The 18,138-nt window shown below is 34.7% G+C and overlaps 1 protein-coding gene across 11 annotated transcripts in view; it reads left to right on the top strand.

Moving 5' to 3' along the window:
* Positions 1-18,138, top strand: part of LOC134363293 (neurexin-1) — a 765,130-nt gene that overhangs the window by 451,559 nt on the left and 295,433 nt on the right. The gene's annotated exons all lie outside the window — the stretch shown is intronic.

Here is an 18,138-nt window from a genome sequence, read left to right as displayed (position 1 = left end):
TTCTTGCCATTTTGTCCAGGGACCATTTCTTTTTCTCTAAGCTCTAAGTCTCCCACAATAATTTATTCAGCATATAGTAGATGGCAAACAGTAGTTCATGAATGAAAAGTTTTCCTTTTAAAGTTGTCGTAATTGACTTTATAGATCAGGGACCTTTCCTTCTATCTTTGCATTCAAAGAATTACTAATAAGTATGGTTGCAACTTTTTACCTCTTTATTTGATGCATTATTTGCAAAGAAGCATGCAAATTTTTGATTGTTAAGATATATTAATATTTTATTGATATATCAAATAACAAACATAGGAAAGTGTCACATATTCAAAAACTATGAAGGATATTATTATAATGGTTCTTGGTCTAAAGTCTCTATCTCCTGGAAGGTTCCAAAAGAATATTATGAGTCTCTCCATCCTTATTTTTATCCTTGATGTATAGTTTATGTCCCCTGTATCATGTGATCTTGTATGATTGTTTTGTTTTGTTTTAGTCTACCCCTATAAATTCTCCCTTGACTAGTACTCATGCCTCAAAGTACATTTGACTACTAGGTCATGTTCTTTCCTGTTAGAAACTAGCCTTCAGGCACTACTCCTAAAGTAATTAGGGAAACCACCAAACATGGAAATGCATTAACACAGACTTTTACAAGGTTTTAATTCTCAAAGTTTTTATTTATTTATTTTCTTATCTTAATTTTGCACTACACTTCTGGAATTTCCAATAAGCTGAGTAGGGGTTTACACTGACCACAATGACTGAATTCATTGGTGATTTGGGAGAAAAAAATAAATAAAAATAAAAAAATCACAACAGAAAGAAAAAAAACCCTCAACACAACCATTATTGAACTGTCATAAATTTTAAATTCAAAACGAAGTTGCCAAAATTGGAACCCCTGGGAAAATAATTTCAATTGCCTTTCAGCAAATATCTAACAATCAAAATTGAAAGCATCTGGATTTTTATGGCACCATAAATAAATGATCAGTTGAGATAAATTTAGCTATTGAAGTAAGGAATCTTGTTTAGAGTAAGCTCAACTTTCAAAATATATTTGGCTCAGTTCTGATTTAAGAGCCTTGCTACTTCAAAAAATAAATAAAATAAAAACAAAAGAAGAGCCTTTTCCTTCTAGAAGAAATTACTTATTGATCTATAACCAATTACACTTTTACCCTGAGAAAAGCATCTGCAGTAATCACTCTCAAATCATAAGGGGCTTTGTTATTGAATTACTCAAACTACTATTGTTGGTTTTATAGTCAAAGGGTTTTAGTCTACAAGAATGGGTATTTCTGTTTAATTCTGATCAAATGTGACTTTGTGTCCTTTCGTAAGTAAAGTATTGACTTTCTAGGTGTCCATACCAGCTCAGTACTCTCCACAGCTTCTTTAGGGGCTGTGGATTTGTGATAGCTGCCTTTGGAGGGCTTCTGTCTTTCTGAATGTCCTCTCGTGGTTTGGCCATTCACTTTGGATTCAGTGCTTGTATCTGCACGCTCTTTCTCTTGGGTTTGATATGTTCAAATTCTCCTCTGAGTGAATGAAGCAGAACTATTCTTAATATTAATATTTAGGCTTGAAAATATACAAAGGCAGTTTTATCAAATTATTTTGGTAACTTTGAATCTATCTTGGTTTTCCCAAATAAATTCTTCCACTACTTAAAGGATTGGAAATTTAAAAAGAAAACAAGATTTGTAGAATTTTAGATTATTACTGTTGTTTGATTTTGGTTTATGAATGTAACTGATTTAAACCTAACTCTGATTGATATAATAAATGATATGTTTTATCAATAAAAGTTAAAAATTTGGGTTATCCATTAAAATGCCAGGAAATTTTCTGTAGCCTTCAAAGTCAGCAAAGTATAAACTATGTACTGTTCGTATTTTAAAATCATATTTTCAGCTTTAATTGATAAGAGTGAACCAATAAACTAGAAAGTTGATTGCATTCATTGAGGGATGCTTCATTCTTGCTGAAATGTATAATGATATTTCAATTAAATAACTTTAAATCCTATTGGTGTATAATTTCAATGAAAATTTAAATATTTGACATTGTCATCCCATTTTTCAGAATGATCATGATCGATTTTACTTGAAACTGTAATCACATTTAAGTTTGTTTAATTATTCTTCAAAATATAACAACTTAGAATGAAATTGCTTTTGAATCAGGTGGCATAGCTTTGATAGGCAGATTTTTTTCCCTCTATTAATGTTAAAGCTACCACCGTTAACCTCAAAGCCATATGATATCACTATTGAAACTGTAAGGTTTTATAAGGAGAACATAGAGACATAAAGTGAGGAGCAATTAATCAGAATTGTACCCAGAATATGAGTGTTCAATAAATGTTTTCTGAAAAAAATAAATGATTTAATGAATTATATATTGAAAATACTGTGGCTTAGGATAAGTGTAGACCCTCAGTTTTTCAGTAGTTAAAATAACGTGACAGATGCAATTTGGTTTCTATATAACCCTGAGAAAATCATCTAACTTCTTTTTTACGGTATAGAAAAAGTATAGCAGCTGATATACTGCAACTATATTATTTAAAAATTGAAAATTTTAATTAATGTCAGAAATCTTCAGCTGATTATGGTAGTCTTTTGTTTAAAGAAAGTCTATAGTGAAAATTGCATTGGATGAATAATTATCTCTCCTTAATCATTACTTCATTTGTTCTAGCTCACTTTTATAATAAATTATTTTATATGTCTATTTTCAAATAGAGATAAACTTTCTGATGGTAGAGAATATGTTTTATAATAATGATGATGATTAATAAGAAAAATAATGTAGAAATGTGATTTTCATCATTAATTTCAGTACATGCTAGAAGCCTGTCCAGAAATATTTATTGAGCACCTAATATGGCCCAGCCTATGTTAGGCTCTGTGGCTACAAAAATAAATGAGCTAGCTGCTTAGTACCTATCTCAGTAAATATTTGTTGGATGAATGAATGAACAAGTCAGCCAGGATGCTCATCACCAGGTAGCATAGATCACTTACAGCAAACATTTTGTCCCATAGTGACTGGTATTTCTTGGTATTTCTCTGTCTTGGTATTTCTTCATCTCTCCTTCTTGCAGTTCTAACTTTCTTATTTGCATAGTATTTGTAAGAACAATGGACAAATGATAGGTTTTTAAGATAAAGGATATAAAGAAGTGACTTGTAAACTGTAAAGTGTTATACTATACATGTTGAAATTACTGATGTTGAGGATTATGTAACCAATATTGAATAAAATAACTTCTTAGGAGCAATGAGCAAAAAATTGAGCTCAATTTTTTTTTTGTTATTTCTAAAACATTTCTAGAAATTTTACTAGTGTTGTCACTTTTAGAATAAACCTCTTTTATATATCATTTTAGTGATAATTGGAGATTACTTAACCCCTCTCTGCCTTGCAGAAGAAAACCACTACAAATGTGGGCTTATTCACTGCCATGAATATTAACAAGTGTATTGGTTCTGAGCAGAGGGAATGTGTAAGGTAAAGGAGGGGTTGGGTGAAAGTGTTCCCAGCCTTTCATCTCGGGAGCATGAAAGAGCATTGCAAATTTGATTAGTGAATTGTTGTACATATTTGCCTTGAGTGTTTCTTCTTTGTACTTTCCTAGGCTGGAAGCCTTATTTTGAAACCAATCTCTTAATTGATTTTGATTTAGAAATACACCTTTTGATCAGCAATTTTAGTATAGACTAGAAACATAGTATATTTATAGTAAATATTATGTGTCCCAAAATAACTTATCAATTTTGGTGACATTGGTCAAATTTTTCTCATCTATCTCTGCCTCTTTCCATTTTATACTATTTATCTTACTGCTCTATTAAGATTCAATTCTAAAACACCTTTTTAAAGTCAGTAATTATACATGAGTGCATACTTACATTAACAAGGTAAAGCCTAGTTATTCCTGCTCGGGCCTTTCTTATATCGAAATTATGTTTCATCTGAAATTTTCTTTCTAACCAACAGATTCACTTATTTTGTGAGGGATTCACTTTGCCATAGAATTTTTAAATTCAGTGCTGTAAACCATGTGCGATAGATACTTTGTTTGATTTTGTCTTCCTGGTTCTTACATAAATTAAAGAACATGTGGCCTATTTTACTAGAATTTTAAAAGAAAGACTAAAATAATGTTTTTTTCACCATGTATTGTAAAATGCTCGTCCAAGCTTCTGAGATATGAAAGATGCACATTATCTTTGCAGAAAACGTGGGAAGTGATGTTCACATTTCTATTGGCTTTAGTGCTATCCAGAGATCTGGAAACATTCTCTATTTTGGGGGTGGGGGGGTGGCAATTGAATCAATACAAATTCTCTCACCCTTTCCCCTTGGAAACTAATTCAATTTGTCATTTTCTAAGTTAGTGGCTGTCAACTTTTGTGTATCATTTAATCTCTTTGATTTCAGAATTGTTTCCTCTGAAATTCCGTGGCTGTGAAATTTAATAAAAGAGAGCCAAGACAACCATTTTTACCTGCACCTCCTCAGTTCACGTACTTATCACTTAGATGCTGTAATGCTGCTTCACTTTCTCAGTTATCCTCCTGTCTCTATTCTGAATACTTTCCAATCCATATATACTTATGTCAAGTTAATTTGCTGAACTGCTTCTTTGATCATGTTACTCCTTTTTGAAACATATTGATGGCTTCTAACTATGTACATACAGGTAAAGACAAATTCTGTGCCTAAAAATTAATGTCCTTAACATTTAATTTCCCTGTTTGGGTCCATTTTCCACAATTCTCTGTGTATCATATTCCCATTCCAGTGAAATTTATTAGCCCACTTTTAAAATTGGGCTTTTTCTTGTCATCTTCCTGTTTCTAATTCCTGTCCAAAAGTGTTTTTTCCAATTCTCTGTCACTATCTAGATGCTACTCAGTCATTAAGGTTTCTTTTCAAATGTTGGGCATTTTCAGGGTTCGCCCTGGAATCCTCTAGCCTTCTGAGCTAGTAGAAAGAGGTCAGGGCACAGGAATCTTTTGGAAGAGCTGTACAAACAATTCCTGGGGCAGTACCTAGTTAGAGAAAATCTTATTCACTGACTCTGCTGCATTCTATAATCACTACTTTTCTTGATCCATTGCTTTGTCGTGAGCCCCAAGCTATTTTACAAAATGGCTTCAAAATCATTCTAAGTTAGGGGCCGGCCCGTGGCTCACTCGGGAGAGTGCGGTGCTGATAACACCAAGGCCCCGGGTTCGGATCCCATATACGGATGGCCGGTTCGCTCACTGGCTGAGCGTGGTGCTGACAACACCAAGTCAAGGGTTAAGATCCCCTTACCGGTCATCTTTAAAAAAAAAAAAAAAAAAAAAAAATCATTCTAAGTTAGCCAGTGATGAGTTGCTTTAGCAAGCCTTCTTTTCTTATGCCAAGCTGCCAAAAGAAGGAACTGCTTGTTGAATCCTTGCTAACTACTGACTATACCTCCATTTCTTCTGTAGCTAGTATTTTTCTAAAACATACCTTCCTTTGGCCAATTCACCACATCATTATTGATAACCCAAAATGCAATTTGTACTGTAGGGATTAAGTTATCTACTGCTGTGCTGATGGAAAAAAAGAAATTAAGACATTGCTTGAGGGTTCAGAACTAGTTTGGGAAATACATACTGAATGATCAAGATAACTCCCTCTAAAGCGCATAAGACACTAAAAGTTATAAGCAAAGGCATGGAAGTAGTAGTTAAAAAATGCAAACAATGTAGCAAACACATCAGGGAAAGATCAGGAAACAAGATGATGGTGATACTATAGCATTAGAATCCTATTAATGCCTATAAGTGGGCAATTCATTTCAGCAAAGAAAGGGAATAAATACAGTAGGGAGTACTCAAATTAATAGTAGGCATAAATAATCCAAATTATAAATTAGGGGCAGAGGACTAGAGATAATTTTTATGGAGCCTGAGAAAATTCTTTTGGTGCAAACGAGTACATTGTTAGAGCTGTAAAATGCAATTTGCGATGTCTTAAGGAGCTTACTTTAGAAGGTAGTGTGCTGGACCTCGGGATTCCTATGTCAGCAAAACAGAGGAAGCCACTGCCCTCCTACAGACCAGCTGGGCAAGCTGTTTAATCTCTTTGCCAACAAAACATATCCCGAATGGGGGGATGCTCAACTGCCCTAGAAGAAGATACTGCAACTAAGCTTCTAAGGAGACACTTTAATCATGGGCTTTTTTTATTAAGCAAAAGCGCTTTCTCCTGGACCTGTTCTTTAGGCCCTTCCTGCTCAATAAGGAATGAAAATATAAGATTGACAGACAAAAAAAAAAAAAAAAAGGGTTCTTTGGTGAAATATTAAAATTTAATTGATTAATGAGGCTTTTGGTCTATGAAAGTAAATTGATCTTAATATTCCTAAAATTCTACTCTGAACTTTACCTTTCAAATGCTGGCTGCTCTCTCCCAAGTGCACATCTCCGGTTCTGACTTCACTTACCGCCAACTATTCCCAAGTGCTTACTCAGCATCCTTATTTGGATGTGTCATAGGCATCTCAAACCTACTACATTTACAACTGAACTCATCTGTCAACCACATACCCATCTATACAGTCATCAACTTAAACCTTGACATCTTTTATCCCATGCTTGCTTTTACAACCTAATTAGTTTCTCACAAAATTCGCAAAATGCCGCTTTAACCAGTACTGTCCAATAGAAATATAATGTGAGCCACGTATGTAATTTTAAATTTTCTAGTAGTCACATTAAGGAAGGGAAAATGAAGCAGATAAAATTAATTTTAATTAATAAAATTAACTTTAGTAATATCTTATGTGACTCAATATATCCAAAGTATTATCAGTTTAATATGTAATCAATATAAATTATTAATGTTTTATATTTCAGTATATTTTGAAAACATACTATGTTTTTAAATCGAATGCATATTTTACACTTTCAACACCTCTCAATTCAAAATCTAAATTTTCTGTCAGAAATACTTTATTATATTTCATAAAATCTACAGTTGTAAAAGTAGATTCATATACTCAAATTATTCTAAACTTAAAAGTTATTCTATATTTCTATATTTAAAAGTTTTCCATAATTGAATCAAGTATAGGTTTTAAATTTATATCTGACTTAATTGAAATTAAATACATTTTAAAATTTATTTCCTCAGTCCCATTAACCACACTTCAATTTCTCAACATATGGCTCCTGGTTACTGTATTGAACAGCTCAGATTTAGAATTTATCTGCTTTCTTTGTATCCCACTATTACTTCCTCAGTTTAATGTCCTCTTCTTGAACTGTTGGCAATAGCCTTCTAACGAGTCTCTCTACATACAAAGATCTCCTTTCTGATCCATCCCCTGCACTGCCACCAGAATGATTACTGTAAAATAAAAATTTGGCATTTCATCCTCTGGTTTTGAATGTTCAATTGCAGTGGTCTCAACCTCTTTTAGTTCAGAACACACCTGATTGATAATATTCACTCACTGTCAGCAGTAATTTTGCTCACTTAGGGGCTGCTCCTTAGTGGAAAAAAAAAAAGCACAGATCCTGGCTCTTTACCCAGAATTCCACCCATATCCTCCCACTGCTCTGGGATGGTGGGTGTGTCCAACTCCTCACCTGGTAACAAGGCTGGTCGGAGACAGGTATGGACTCTATGTTTGTGCTATCGACTTGAAGTCCCTCCATAGTATTCTTTAATTATTATTCTCAATGATTGTTTAATCAGGTATGGGGAAAAACTGATTTTCTATTTATCAAAATTGTATACACAGACACTTAGTAATTTATTTCTCCAGGACAAGCAAAGTGAATGTCTGGAAAAAATCAACCAAAAATCCTTTACCGTTTTTTTGTAGTCCTTGTGCTATCTTCTGTTTTTATTGGCAATTTTATGAAAAAGGCAAAATTTTGGTTTCAGGTTGAAGAGTTTAAATTCTGATGGTAAAGTCTTCATTCATGTTGAACAAAGTGACGCTGAGCAGCAGTAAAGTGTCATGAGGGCAGGAAATTGTATCTATTTGTGCACCTGTGTGTTCCTAGAGCCCAGTACTATGCTGGAATTTAGCAAGTGAGCAATTAGTATTTGTTGAAATAATCTTTGGAGTCTAGAAGTTATGTAAACTTAAACTTTGTGTGTGAATTCTGAAAACCAGGGCATTAGGTCAGGGCAAGGTTATTGTCTCCTTCAAAAGTCAATTTATATTTAACTTATTTAGGTAGTTTGGAGATACAGATCTGAGATAATTACGAGCATATTTCCAACTTATTTGTTGCCTCTTTATAGATTGGCATCTTGTGGTAAAATCTGGTAAATCACACTTTAACTTGTTTTGATGAAGAACCACTGGCCTGTACTGCAAATACTTTAAAAGCCAAATTCCTTAGCTGGGTCTATAATGAATTCAAAATCTGGACTTATTTTCCAGCCTCATCTCCAGCTACTCCCCACCTCAGGCTAGTCCCCATTCTAACTCGTAGGTATTCACTCTTTAATACACACATTTAACAAAACCTCCTTTTTTTTTTTTTTAAGTGCCTATGTGCCAAGTACCTTTCAAAGCACTGGAAACAGAGAGTCAAATGAGGTATGGCTTCTGACCTCAAGTTCCTTAGACTATAAGGGATAAATCTTATTTTACTGGCATATTAGCCTCAGCATACAGGCACATAGGCTGGTATTTCAAATTGTCACAGTGTAGAAACACAATCATAGGTTTTTAATACTCTATGAAGCACTCTTCAAGTGTGGCTTTTATAAAAGCAACCAACATCCTCATAGTTCATCTAAGTTTATACATGTAAGCCTATCTAATATTCATTAAAACTCCAGAAGAAAAAAAAAATTATCCTATTTTAGGTAATGAGGAAATGAGGCACAGGTCACACAGCTAGGAAGCTGCAAAGCCAGGATTGAACTCAGTCTGACTCCTAAGCCTACAGCTTAACCACTGCACTGTATGTGATCCAGGTGAGAGTGCTGGAGACATTTCCTCATCAGGTTAAGCCCAACAACTGCCTTCTGTCTGTTTAATGCAGTCAAACAACTCCAGGTTTTAGCATACCAAATATCACATGAATTACTGAGCATTTTAGGTATTTGCTACATAGACCATTTTCTCTGGTTAAGTAAATGCATACAAAGTTATCTGACTGGTTGTCTTAAACATCTTGTGACTAGCTAGCTAGCATTTGCAACTAGTTTGATTTGTAAGTTTGGGCACAGATAATTTAAAGGCAGAGGAGCACAATTAAAAGAAAATATTTGTGCCAATAATGTCAGCTGGCTCATCTCGGAAATGTTCCTCCTTCTTTTTTCTCCCTGCCCTTCTCTCCTTCCTAGTCTCATGTATCTTATTCATCTTCCAGGCCTAGATCATGTATTTCCTATATTTGTGAAGACTTTCTTTGTCCCCTAGGGCAAAGCTAATTATATCCTTCTTGGTACTATCACAGCACTTTGTTCTTAATTCTGTTATGTTAATTACTATAGTTGTAACTATTTCTTCGTTTAAGTCCTTCTAGCCCATTAAATTGTAAACTCTTCAGGGTAACTGAACATGTATTACATCTCTTTATGTCTCTGTATTTTCAGTCCCTAGCACAGTACTTAGTCAATACATCATCAGTGTTTGCTGATGAAGGAATGCATGCCTGACTGAACGGAGAAATTGGTGAACTCCCTCGCTCCCTTTCTTTGTCTTGTGGACTCCCTGGCCCTCCTGCTGGTAGTTTTCCATTGTAATGCAGAAGCTCACTCCAGAAGTGCTCTCCTTGGAGCGTAGTGTGAGGTAGACTCCCAAAAGATAGTGGTGAAAGCATGTGATGCTCTCCTGGGACTCCCCGTGTACAACCTGGGGAAGCATACACACAGAAGGCAGAGGCCCGAGGCTGGGGCCTGGCATGAAATGGGCTCATTATCCATCTGGTATTTTCTCAGAGAGAGAAGTTAGACCATAGAGGAGCTCTACTTTCTTGACTGACCAGCTCCACTTTCAGGTCCAAACAGGTGGTCACTTCTCTGAGATTCAGTTTAGGTATTAGGTATGCTTCTGTTCTGCTGTCTATTATTTGGGGTATTTATGTAAAAACATCTGTGATATATTTGATGAGAAGAGAATGATCCAATTGGATAATGAAAACAAAATCCCTCCTGTTGTAATCAACCTTAATTGACTAGGCATGTGGAGGTAATCAGCCTCCACTACCCTGGCATTTTGACCATCCTCTTGTTTTCTCCTGCTATGCCAACCTCTGACACTTGCTTAAATGATGGAAGTGAAATTGGTTCTTCATTTGAGTTTTTAAAAAGTATTTTTAATTAATATATATTAAATGCTTGAAGCTACTAACAATTAATTAAGTAGGGCTAAACTCCCACTCTGAAATCATGGTTACCGTATTTATTTGCTTTTAATAAGAACAGCAATAACTAACCAATACTATTTAGCATGTATTGGGCTATTACTATAGACCACACATGGATCAAAACACATTCTATAAAAATTATTTCATTTAGTATTCATAATAATCCATTGAGGTATAAATTATTATCTCAGTTTTACAGATGAGCAAACTGTATTTTTCAGAAAATTGACCAAATTCACATAGCTAGTGAATAACTGCTTGGATTTGAACCAGTTCTATATGACTTCAATACCCTCTTTTTCCTTGGTGCAAAGGAAAATTTTAGGCTAGACCAACAACTTTTCCAAAAGATCATACTCAAAGTGCTAATTACCAACGAGTCTTTACGTTGTGTTGTGTTATGAGATTCCTTAAGCAAGGACAGGAGCTACATGAATGCTCTAAATTAAATAGCAATAGAGTACTGTAAAGCTAGGGTTAGGGCACAAACCCTTCAAACCCATTGTACAGACTGGGTCACCAGACCCCTCACACTCAGGTCCACAAGCTAGGTAATTGGGAAAGGTCCCAGGAGCCAATGGCAGACGACACATGCACAGTCCTCAGCAGCAGCAATGGGGGTGGCCTCCCAGAGGGTCCTGGAGGCCCTGGCAGCAACAGCCTCCAGCAGCAGTAGCGGACTTTTCATAGCCCCCTGGGGACATCCCGGGGACGGGAGGGGGCATTGTAAATCAGAGCCGCTCATCCTTTATACTTAAGTCCATAACCCAGGACATCCACACATGCACAATTACATAACACAGTAACCAAGGAACACCTGGGCCCACATGCATATTTGCATCAAATGCTCAGCAAGATTCTGAACACCTGAGGGGCCCTGACCATTTTCCTTCACTTTCCTTACAAGTACTATGACATAGCAGATGCTATGTTGTATTAAAATTCCCTTAATGCATGGAGTTATAGTTTTCTTAGTTGTGCCTAAATGTAGGGCTACAATAATAACTGCCGCAGGAGTATGTATCAGCCTTATGTGGAGATGAATATAAAAATAACCTACATTTGCTCTGGAAACTGGCTGGAAATGCAACTTTCAGCCTTTCCCCAGGTTCTAAAGCTAATGTATAAAGCCTAGACAGTTTGACCTACTTTTTTTCTTTTCCTTTGTTTTATTTTTTCCAACCACAGGAGGGATAGTCTCTGTATATCTAAGTATGTAAATGAGGAGAGAGAAAGGGAATTTGTCTATTGCTTGTAGCTCTCACTGATTGGACATTTTCCTGACAGAGGTGTGCAAAGGAAAAGTATGTCGTCCAGTTTATTATTGTTAATTAGCAGTAAAAGCAGGCTTTGGGGCTCTATATCCCACTGGGTGTCAGCAGAGAAATGGGGTTGAAATTTTAGCACTAATATGTGGAGTAAGGTCAGGCAGCTGCTATGTAGGTTTCAAAACTGAGTTCATTTGATCTTTAAAAGGCAGACATTATAGAGATATTTAACAGAGTAGAAAGAAAAAATTGTATTTTCTAGCCCCCCTCCAAATGCCTAATTCAAAACCATTGGTTATTTGTTCATTTGTAACTGGCTATTGTGAAGGCTGTTGGGTAAATGAAGGGATGTTTTTGCTATTTAAAATTGCTACCTATCATGATTGCATATTGTAATAATGAATAAGCTAACTATACTGATCTAACTACCACACATTCTATACAGTTATTGAAAATCAACGTTGTACCCCACATGTATGTATAATAAATGAATAAAATTGCTACATACATACATGTTCATTATTATGTGAGGAACATACTATAACCATCAGCTTCATAATTAGCTAGTTTTTCAGTAAACTTTCTCTCTCTCAGTAGACTGTATTTCTTCTAATTGTTTTTTTTTTTTTTATTATTTACTGACTTTTGGGGGGATTCTTCTGTCTATACATAAACTGGATTCACTAGACTAGCTATACACAGAGTTGGCTCTGCAGGTCCAGTAATATTTCATGAGAGTCTGTCCAGAAGGAATTGAATTTTATTTGTTGCCTTATAGATGATAGTCTCTATTTACTTTTCAGAAAAACCCATATTGTTAATACATTTTATCTTTTACATTATAAAAATACCTTTTGAAATATTTAAATAATACAACAATGATGAGAATAAAAAGTGAAAACTATATAATATACCCACTTTTTACTGTGATGTCTAAAATTCTAATCTTTAATTTTTGTATATACATATACTTTTTTTCTTTTAGGTGCATGGTATATGTATGAATAAATGCATATATGCTAACACATCTGAATATTCTTTAAAAAGATGAAGTGTAATCACGTGATATATACTAATTTGCAGCTTGAGGGGTTTTTTTTATTTAATATATTTTGGATACATTTCCATTTTAGAGCATATAATCTTATATTTACCTCAGTATCCCACTGTATGTACATGCTACAATTTATTGAACCATTCCCTAATCATGGGTACTTTAACTTTTTTGGAATTTTAAGTATTACAAACTGAAAAATTTTTTTAATCTTATAAAAATATAATTTCACATGTATGAAAATATGTATTTTTTTAGGCTGGATAAATTCTTACAAGGAGTACCACTATATTTATTTCCAAATTGTCCTCCAAGGACATTGTGCTGTTGAACACTGCCGCCAGCAGTATACAACATACTATATTTTGAAGTATGAGAGTACTTCGAAAATTTTGTGGAAAAATAGAATTTGAAAGATAATCTTTCCATGAACTGTTTGAAGTACCCTCATATAAGGATGTCACAAAGTGGAGTGTTTTAGCATAAAAACAAGTTGGCTTCATTATTTCTCAAGACATGGAGCTCCATGGAATGATTTCTTTTCTGGCATATATGATTTGAGCATGTTTACATTTTAATAATTACACTGGTTTAGAGGTGATGCCAATCCCCTTTAACTTCAGTCATAAACTCTCTCCTATTCTGGCAGCATTCACAGAACAGTAATGGACCAAAGAGATTGGATAACAAGTTCATGAGTCATGTGGCTCTTTTCAGTAAAGCGGTGGTTACACAATTTTCTGGAAAGAGCCAGGCAGGCAAGAGGTTAATGTCCTAATGGGAAGCAGTACTTGTTTCAGAGTCTGCCTCTGTGTTCTTCACCTTCTACACATTCCATAACTCTTAATTTCGCCACTAGTCACTTCTTATTTCAATCATGCAGTCGCCGGAACTCATGAACAGCAGTGGAACGTGACAGGCTTTTAAATGTATTAATACTGTCAATATTATTGTGCTTAATCTTAATATAACAAACAGTAATAACAGATGTGTCCTGCTATTATGCATTTAGTAAAGCATAGATGTCTTAGCTTGTGATAGCCTATTTAAACAACAAAGTTCTCAAGCTCAGAGGGCAGATTACATCAAGGGACTAGTTCATTTGTTCCATGGCATTTGATAATGGCTAAGATTAAATTGAAAGAAAATAAGATGTTCAGGAGTGGAAAAAAATATGTACCTACTTAAGTTTTTCAAATTCTACATGTGATTATTTACTTCAGCCATATTGCATCCATTGTGAGCTAAATCCCATCTGGTAGTGAGAACCACATTTATAAATTTGAGAATGTTTTGGTTAGCTTACCATTTTTTTTTTTTTTTAGTAATGCATGAATATAATTTAAGTGTTGGAAATTTAACTAAAATTATAGGGTTCTTTTGCACTTTTAAAATTGTTTTTAAGGTGCTATAGCCTTGAGTTTTACTAATGAATGGAAAAAAATAAAATATATAACTGTGAAGTTTAGTAAGCACTGAGAATATTTGATAATGCCATGGCTGTCTATATCATATTCACTAACATTTAATAGCTGAACAGATGCAACTTGCTGTGGTAACACATGGTATTGAGCAGCAGGGAGTCCCATTTGACAAGTCAGTTTTTATTTTATTTCTTTATCCTGAAACCTTCTCTAATAATCCCAGATTGCATTGTGTTTTGATTTGTTAGGCAGCAAGCAGATAAGAGGGATTCTGTTCTTTGCTGTTTATTTCCAACAGGTTGTTTGGCTTTGGGATACAAAGCCCAAGAGATTCTAAAGTAAAATAACTAGACAAGATTGGGTAAGACTCAATACAGGTAATTATACAATAATAAAATCCATGTATCCAGTACAAAGTGGGTAGAGTACCTCCTTCAAGGAAGCTGCGTTATGTGATCATGTGGTAACACATTATTGAGAAAATTCTATCAACCAGCTTCTCTGTAAATATCAGTTATGTGGTAGGCAGTGTATTTAATTGTGATGTTTCGTGTCATCTAGTTGCCTTACTGAACTAGCAATAACTCTTACCAGCAGAGGTGCCCAAGGGAAATTGGGATTGTTTGGTGTTGCAACATTTGCTCTCTGAGGATCATTTCTTTGGAGCTTTCCAGGAGCTATTTCCAATCCTTTAATTGCTTGTGTCTGTAAAAAAACGCCTGATATACATTCTAAAACTAAAATAAGTTGACTGTCTAGCTGATATACTTAGAGATTCACAGAAAGATATGGAATAGATAATGGGCTATTTGAAATGGGTTTTAGGAGAGATCTTGTATAGCTATACTGAAAATTGTAAAATTGTTGAAATTGGATACATTCTATTGAACCTCAAGCATTTCTGGTGTGCTTTGTGTGGTGAGGCTATTATACTAGCCTGGACTCTAAAATGTAAAAAAGCTTGGTTCAAATATCATGGAGTGTTCTAATGCAATTATCAATTATCCAGATGAGAAAAAACAATTGTAGTTCAAGGCATTCTGCATTTTTTCAGGCCACCTCCTTTAGCAGGGTTTGCATATTATCAACCAGGATCTGTTTAAGTACTCGTGTTGTTAGTCTTTTCCTGACACCAAGGTTATTATGTACAACCTATCTTTGCCTCAACAATTCACATTAATTCAAGAGGTTTTTGAAGTGATCACCCAGCATGAAGGGGACTTCTGTCCTCAGCATTTCCTGCCAGTCCAGGCCCCAAACATGTCTCCAGTTTGTCTCCTCCCCACAGCAATTCACATTAATTCAGAGAATTCAGGGAAGTCCTCTAGGTTTACACAACTAGGAGAATTATTTTTTTTTCCATTTCAGGAGTATTGAAAATGAAGTGTTTCCCCCATTTTCAAATAGTTGTCTTCAATAATGGTGGATCTCAGGGTGTGTGGTTGAGAAGTTGGACTGATATGCTTTCTTTTAGTAAGACCTTTAATTTACCTGCCTGTAAGAAATATTTCTAAATAAGTGGTCATCTCAACATCTGTTTTCTGGCCAATAGCACTGTAGAGGAAGAATATCTTTAAAGTGAAACATTAATATGAGAGGTTTGCAAACTCTTGATATAACCTTGTTTTCCTAGTTTATACTAAGGGTGTAGGCACCTTAATAATCACATATTTTACACTTGATTTGGTTGTTGAAAATAAAGAGTTGTATAAACCTAACCTTATAGGGCCTTTTTATCAACTAGGCTTTATGCCAACTTATTTTTGATAAAATTATCATATTCTACCTGAGTTCTTCTTTCCCAATCCAGAGGGATAGTCATACGTTAACCAAAATATTATATAGGAACACAATATCTGAAATAATTAAATTTCTGTTGATAGCATATAGACATAGTGTAGTCACAAAACAAATTATCATTTCTGAGGAATTCTAGAATTATTCAGATGGCAAGATATCTAGTTGTGGCTATTTGTCTTCTGCTATGACTGATGGAGAGATGAATCTAAGCATGTTTGACTATAATGAAAGCAGGTCACCCTAATTTAAAATTTAAACCAGTCTTTGAAGTGTGATAACTATTCACTTGGAGGAATAAATTCTGTAGCCACTGGAGTTTTGTGTATTTGGAACATCATAATGAAGCAAACATTTAAATCCATTGGCAATAGAGAAGAAGAAATTTAGAGGCTGTTGGTATGCCTCTCTTTAGAAGTATTTTAAAAATAAGGAATGAAATTAAATTTTTGGAAAGGGAGCCCTTCCTTTGTTTTGCATATACATAATGGAAATTATAGGTTTTAAAATTAAGATCAAGTTTATAGGTATTGTAGGTTTTAAAATTAAAAGTTGAGGTACAAATCCCTGATATGTTTTCAGGACCTGGAAAGGCAGTTTGCTAAGAGGCTCACTTGTATTCTAACCCCTAATAAAAGACTAAAGATACCCTCAGTTTTAAAAACTAAATGGATTACACTGCTATATAAGTCATGCCCTTGCTAATGGTTTAGGTTCTGTCTTAGACTTCGAGATAAACCAGCGCCTTTCTCTCCAAACCTGTCGGGATGGGGGAGGCAATAATTGTTCCTAAACATGAAGCTTACTCAACAGCTGTGGACTCTGGGAGAAAAAAATAAGGTACCAAACTTTAAAGAAAACACATAAAATCTCTAGTGTAATGTGATGGATATTCTTCCATTCTCAGAGAATCATTCACATTTGATAGAGATTATGGGGCCAATACAAGGAGTATGTAGATCTCTCCAGAAGGGTGTCTAGAAGCTAATTGGCATCCAGCACCCACTGAAGGTAGTCTTCCATTCATTCATGAATCATCTCTTGCAGGCTTTAAAATGCACAAAACCTTGTTAGTTTTTGAGATATATATGTAGATAAGTTACAATATGCTTCAATAAACTTGAAGCATAGTGAAAACAGACTTTTAAAGAAAGTATTTTAAAATTATGTAATAAAGGTAATAAACTGAAACTTACACTAGTAGCATAATATGAAGAATAGTGAATTTTGTCTTGGTGCCTCATGGCCACCTTTGCAGAGGAGGTAGTTCAGGCATGTGTAGGTGAGGAATTTGCCAGACAAAAGTAAACAAAGGGGCCATCTGGAATAACATAGCCTGGGTGACATGCAACATGGAGTGTCTTACTAATTGTGTGCCCTTGAACACGCTATGGCCAGAGAAGGCAACTGTGAATATTTTCTGAATAAATGGTTATATGGGATGCATCTTATCTAGTTTTTCAATAATGACAAAGACTGAGAGAAAAAGAGCAAAAAGATTTTAACAAGTATGCAAGTAATATCATACTATAGAGAAACTTAAGGTACAACCTAAAGCTTTACTGTAAGTTTCTTTTACGACAGTACTCTGGATTGTAAAGGTCGTAAAGATGACCTTCAACCAGGTATTCTGGCCACAAACATGCTGCACAGACTCACAGAATGTTCATGCCTAGGACAGGTTTTTTGAGTCCCCTGTTATAATTAGTTCTGTCCATCTCTTTAGGCATTTCTGAAAGATGAGCCAAACTGAGAGTTGAGCCCCTATTTATAGAAGGTGTTTTATATAATTACACATTCAAATAAAGAGTTTTAAGGCAAGTAGTTATAGATCCAGCCAGACAAGTGAAGGTACTGTGATTTTAGGGATTTTTCCAGACTTTTGTTCTTTTCCAAGCACTTGGCTTCTCAACTAATGCATTAGGCACAGATACAGCAATAGCAATGGTATGGAATCATCCTTAATATTCTCCCACAGTTCTGATATGCACATTGAACATCCTATTCAAGATGATTTTTTTAAGATATGATTGAGAATAAATCTACTGTTCTTAAAATAATCTTTACTCTTTTCAATATTAACAAAATTTATTGTGTAAAATATATTTATTGTTATGCGCATAATCAAGAATTTGGGAGAAAAATTGTAGAGAATAACAGCAATATTATGAGGCATTGTTTATGCTATGTCTGTTTTGCAACAATAA

This window comes from Cynocephalus volans, chromosome 14, assembly GCF_027409185.1.
Source record: "Cynocephalus volans isolate mCynVol1 chromosome 14, mCynVol1.pri, whole genome shotgun sequence".
Lineage (NCBI taxonomy): Eukaryota > Metazoa > Chordata > Mammalia > Dermoptera > Cynocephalidae > Cynocephalus > Cynocephalus volans.
The sequence above is the reverse complement of the archived record's forward strand: the minus strand, read 5'-3'. Positions and strand labels throughout refer to the sequence as shown.